Raw genomic sequence first — 6,000 nt, 5'->3', positions numbered from 1 at the left:
CCCACCCTGAATGTAGTTTTAATTTGCATTTCCCTGATGGCTAAGGGTGTAAAACATTTTTTTAGATGTTTATGTGCCATCTGTATTTCTTTTTCTATGAGAGAGTGTGTGTGTGTGAGAAAGAGATAGAGATAGAGAGAGAGAGAGAGAGAGAGAGAGAGAGAGAGAGAGAGAGAGAGAGAAAGGGAAAGAATTGGTGTGCCAGGGCCTCCAGCCACTGTAATCAAACTCCAGCCACCCTTGTGTGCATGTGTGACTTTGCACATGGGTCACCTGTGCATCTGGTTTACGTGGGATCTGGGGAGTCGAGCATGGGTCTTTAGGCTTCGCATGCTAGCATCTTAACCGCTAAGCTATCTCTCTGGCTCTGATTTCTTTGATTTTGTTTTTTTTTTTGTTGTTGTTGTATTTGTTTTTCAAAGTTGGGGGTCTAACTATAGCCCAGGGTGACCTGGATTTCACTGTGAAGTCTCAGGCTGGCCTCAAACTCACATTGATCCTCCTAAGTGCTGTGATTAAAGGCATGTGCCAACATACCCTGCTCACTCACTTACTTACTTACTTACATACATACATACATACATATATATATATATATATATATCTTTTTAAATTAAATGTATATATATTAAGTATATATATATATTTAATTCATTAATATATTTGAAAGAGAAAGAATGAGCACACCAGGGCCTACAGCTACTGCAAATGAACCCTGGACACATGCCCTACCTTGTACATCTGGTTTTTGTGGGTTCTGGGGAATCGAACTGAGGTCCTTTTGGCTTTGCAGGCAAATGCTTTAAATGCTAAGCCCTCTCTCCAGCCCAAGATATATTATTACCAACAGTTATCATACTATTTAATAAAGCTCTAAGACTTATTCCTCCTTCACTGGCCTCAAACTACAGAGTGAGATCTAGCTCCTCAGCCTGGGATAGTGTGAGTCCCTACCTCATTCTCCCCCGCCACCAAAAAAGCAAACACTTACTCCTTCTCTCTTAACTGGAGGTTTGTGCACTTTGGTGAATACTTTCCCTACCTTCCTCTACTCCTTCTCCCTTTGTTCCTGTAACCAGCATTCTGTGAGTTTTCCAGTTCCTCACCTCTATGAGGTCATGCATTGTCATCCTGTGCCTGGCTTATTTCACTTAGCATAATGTCCTACTGGTTGTTCCTTGTGGCCAGAGACAGGTTTTCCTTCTTTTTTAAGTGGCTTAGTAAAATTTCATTGTGTATATACCACATTCTGCTTACCTGTTCATCCATTCATGGATCTTAGGCTGTTGGCATACCTAAGTTCATGTAGCATTCTTTGTACATTGCTTGACATATTTAGTTAGAACTTGATAAAAGTAGTTTCAATAATTTTTAATAATCTGGATGGATTATCTTTCAAATAGCCAAGAATTACCTTCTCTGAGCCATATTTCTGAACCACACAATGATTCATCATTTCACAATAGCATGTCTCGCACAGTTTGCCGAGAGACTATCCTCAGGTATTATACTTCAAGTCACTGGATGTGCCATGGTTTTGTATTGCAGCTTGTTTACCAAGTAAAAGCACATGACATATTGGAGAAGCTAGCTTTGATTTCTGTGGAGACCACTGAGCAGACCACGTGGCATCAGCTTGGAGAGGAAGCTAAGGAAAATCTACGTAAAATCCAGGTGTGCTTTCTCAGTCATTAAGTAGAATATTTAGATTGCTGTGTTGACCCACATTACTCACTGTATCTGACACTTCTGAAACAGGATGATGAATTCGTAGTGAATTATTGCCTCATGGCCCAGTGGATAACCTACGAGACAACCCACGAGATGCTTAGTTATGCCAAAGCCAGGGTAAGCTGTTCTGCTTCTCTTCTTCTGAATTTGCTTTCGTCATTTATACATTATCCTACCTCAAACACATTTTTTGTGTTTTATTTTCTCAGCATGTCCTATTTTACTGATTTTTACATGCAGTTTATTTACATTTTCAGGTTTTATTAGTCTCTTAGGAGAAGTTACAGTAAAATTTTAATAAAGATGAACACGATTTAACATTCTAATATTTTAGCATTTTGGGGAACCTTAATGACTGTAGTTGTCCTTAAAGCTTGTTACATGGAATTACTATTGCCAGCCTCTTCTAAATTTCTGCAGAAACACATTCCAATAGGCAGATGAATTGGCTGGCTTTGTTTCATTTCTGTGAGGTAGGGTCCACTTCTAGTCAGACTGACCTGAAACTCACTGCGTAGCCAAGGCTGGTCTCAGACTCATGGAGATCTTCCTACCTCTGCTTTAGTCTTCTCAGTGCAGGATTTGTCCTATTTTTTTTACTACCTGTTTCATCCTTGCACTATTGAGATAATTTACCTACCATACAATTCACCCACCTAAAGTTCAGTGGTTTTTAGTTAATGTGCTGAGTTATGTATATCCATCACCACAATCACGTACATTTTTTTCATCGTTCTAAGAAGAAATCTGTGGAGTTCTTTTCTTATTAACAGTTAATCATTTACTCTGACCTCTAGGTATTTAATTTACTTCCTGTCTCTATTTGATGTGCATATTCTGGGTATTTCTCCCTTTGAAGTACTAACCAGGCCCTGTTCTGCTTAGCTTCAAAGATCAGATGAGATTAGGAGTGTTCAGGGTGGTATGCCTGTAGACTATTCTGGTTATTTCTTTTATTTTTTTCCCTTTTATTTTATTTTATTTTATTGAGGTAGGGACCCAGTCTAGCCCTGGCTTACCTGGAACTTGCTCTGTATTCCCAGGCTGGCCTCTCCTCACAGGGTCTCCTACCTCTGTCTCCCCCGTGCTAGGTATGCACCACCATACCCAGCAGGCCACATAAAGGGCAGTCCTAATCTATGGTATAAATGTAACCATTTAAAGGGAAATTTGTTGAGCACAATGGATCCATTTATCCAAAGAACTGTGCTTTTTCTCCAGTATAGTTTATGACCTTCTAAGCCATAGGATTTTAACTTGGTTATAGTACCAGGCATGGATTTCCCCCCTCAGGGAGTGAGCTTCAACTCCAATCAGGGAGCAGTTGGTTACCTCCATAACTGACATGCCACTATTGCGCCAGTGGGCACGTGTGACCTGGCTGACCCATTGTGTAGATTGCAAGATGCACTATGGGTCAAGACTGTTGATGACTTCTCCCCTAGTAGGCTGCATAGCACTTTCTGTCATTGTCAGCTGGACAGCTGAAGGAGGCCGTTTTCATTATAATTATTTATTATTCTTATTAGGTTTTTTTTTTTTTCTTTTTTCAAGGTAGAGTCTTGCCCAAGCCCAGGCTGACCTAGAATTCACTTGGTAGTCTCAGGGTAGCCTTGAATTTACTGCGATCCTCCTACCTCTGCTTCCCAAGTACTGGGACTAAAGACATATGCCACCATGCCCAGTGTTTTCATTATTATTATTTGTGTGTGTGTGTGTGTGCCAAATAAAGGCAGTTGTGTTACTATAAATTAACTTGTAATATGAGATAAAATGAGAATGTGCATAAGACTTGTGGAATAGAATAGACCTGGTTTGGGGTATTATCATTGGGTAATATCATTACAAACAACATTTACATCATGAACCTGTGTTTTTCTTTAGGTACTAAGGGCTCATGAAAAGCTGACTACTTTTTATGGGGCATTTGGACCAGAAAAATTTAGGTATGTAATTCCTTTTCTTTCTCTCTCTTTTTTTAAACATTTTATTTCTATTCATTTACTTATTTGACAGAGAAAGAGAGTATGGGCACACCAGGTCCTCCAGCCACTGCAAATGAACACCAGATGTGTGTACCCCCTTGTGCATCTGGCTAATGTGAGCTCTGGGAATTGAACCTGGGTCCTTTGGCTTTGCAGGCAAGCACCTTAAACTCTAAACCATCCCACCAGCCCTTGTTTTGGGTTTTTGAGGTAGGGTCTTGATCTAGCCTAGGCTAATCTGGAATTTACTATGAAGTATCAGGGTGGCCTCAAACTCACAGTGATCCTACCTCTGCCTTCTGAATGCTGGGATTAAAGGTGTGCAACCCTGCTCCTAGCTCAGAAACTTAATTTTTACTGTAAAATCTTTGTAGCAGTTTTGTTTTCTACTTCATGAGATAAAAGTTAATTAAGATGCATAATGATACCCGCTTGGAAGATATAATCTTTTTTTTTTTTTTTTTTTTGGTTTTTTGAGGTAGGGTCTCACTCTAGCTCAGACATACCTGGAATTCACTGTGTAGTCTCAGGGCGGCCTCGAATTCATGGCGATCCTCCTACCTCTGCCTCCTAAGTGCTGGGATTAAAGGCATGTGCCATCATGCCCGGCCGGGAAGATATAACCTTAATTTTGTGTTATATTATTAATTTTTTTCCTTCTCAGTAGTAGTTCTTGGATTGAATTCCTGAACAGTGAAGATGATCTTAGAGATTTTTTTTTTTTTATAGCTAAGAGAAGGAAACCTTGTTTGTGCACAGGCTTAGAAATCAGATAATACATTTTGCATATTTTTTGATAATGGCTTTCTAGCTACTGAAGTGAGAAATTGATTGTTGGAAACTAATATGCTGTCAAGTGTGATTGGGTAAAGTTGAGGCAGAAAAATCAGCCTGGGGGCAGCTTGGTCAACATAGTGAGACCCTATCTCATTCATTCATTCATTCATTCATTCATTGATAGAGAGAGAGAGAGAGAGAGAGAGAGAGAGAATTTTTGTTATCCGTGTGTTGTGGCACACGCCTTTAATCCCAGCACTTGGGAGGCAGAGGTAGGAGGTTTGCCAAGAGTTCAAGGCCACCCTGAGTCTACATAGTTAATTCCAGGTCAGCCTGGATCAGAGTGAGACCCTACCAAAAAAAAAAGAAAAGAAATTTTGTTTATTCAAATCCTCTTAATGTTGACTGATATTAACATACAACATTTAGGTTCAAAGGGTTAGTAATTGGCCAGGTGTTGTAGGGCATGCCTGTAATCCCAGCACTTGAGTGGCTGAGGTAGGAAGATGTGAGTTTGAGACCAAACTGAGATGACATTGTGAATTCCAGGCCAGCCTGGGTGACACCTGACCATGAAAAAGCACACAAAAAAGTTAGAATTTGTACTATCACCTTTCTCCAATTGTATTTTCTTTAGAATATCACCTTAGCCGGGCGTGGTGGCGCACGCCTTCAATCCCAGCACTCGGGAGGCAGAGGTAGGAGGATCGCCGTGAGTTGGAGGCCACCCTGAGACTACAGAGTTAATTCCAGGTCAGCCTGGACCAGAGTGAGACCCTACCTCAAAACAAACAAACAAACAAACAAAAAGAATATCACCTCTTTTGCTTCCTGTGAAAAGGAATTTATTATTTAATGCTCATTGATGTGATATGTCTTGAAATTTTGCTCCCCCTCTTATGCCCAGTTCTCGACACCCCCAGTGACCAACAAGGAGAACCAAACACGTGTGCAAGGACAAGGAGCTTTAATTCGGGCTTAAGCTCGGTCTCTGGACTTCACCAACGCAGTGGGTCCATACAAGAGCCCCGAGTAGCGGGAGGGTAGGGTTTTTATAGGGATTTGAACATACAAGAAGGGGATGGGTACATGATTGGTTGATTTAAACAGTGTACTCTTCTGGTTGGCTTAGGATTTTGGTGAGCAAAGTTGGCGGGCTGGAGCTAAGGGAATTGAGCTCATCCATGACTACGGGAATGTCTCATGACTTCAGGACTGTATGGCATAATGTATGGCATAACCGGTTTAACTGTTAAGCCTACCCTTACGGCAAGGTCGGCGGGCTGGAGCTGGGGAAATGAACTTTATGACTTCAGGAATGTATGGCATGATCAGTTTCCAGTATCTGGTAAGCCTATCCTTACCAGAAGATAAAAAACTTAGATCTTGCTGGGAAACAGAAACTTAGGCTTATTGAGGACTCTGAAGCCTGTCATGACATCCATCTGGTTCCTGGGTTCTTCACCCCAACTTGAAAAATTTGCATGAATTACTTGTATCTCTCACT

At 40.9% G+C, this 6,000-nt stretch overlaps 1 non-coding gene across 1 annotated transcript; it reads right to left on the bottom strand.

The window, feature by feature from the left end:
* Positions 1-2,056: 2,056 nt before the first annotated feature.
* LOC123454382 lies at positions 2,057-2,187 on the bottom strand. The gene has a single exon (XR_006633348.1). It is a non-coding gene; the product is annotated as a small nucleolar RNA SNORA33 (small nucleolar RNA).
* Between the last annotated feature and the right edge of the window lie 3,813 nt (positions 2,188-6,000).

The sequence above is a fragment of the Jaculus jaculus genome, chromosome 13, assembly GCF_020740685.1.
Source record: "Jaculus jaculus isolate mJacJac1 chromosome 13, mJacJac1.mat.Y.cur, whole genome shotgun sequence".
NCBI lineage: Eukaryota > Metazoa > Chordata > Mammalia > Rodentia > Dipodidae > Jaculus > Jaculus jaculus.
The sequence above is the reverse complement of the archived record's forward strand: the minus strand, read 5'-3'. Positions and strand labels throughout refer to the sequence as shown.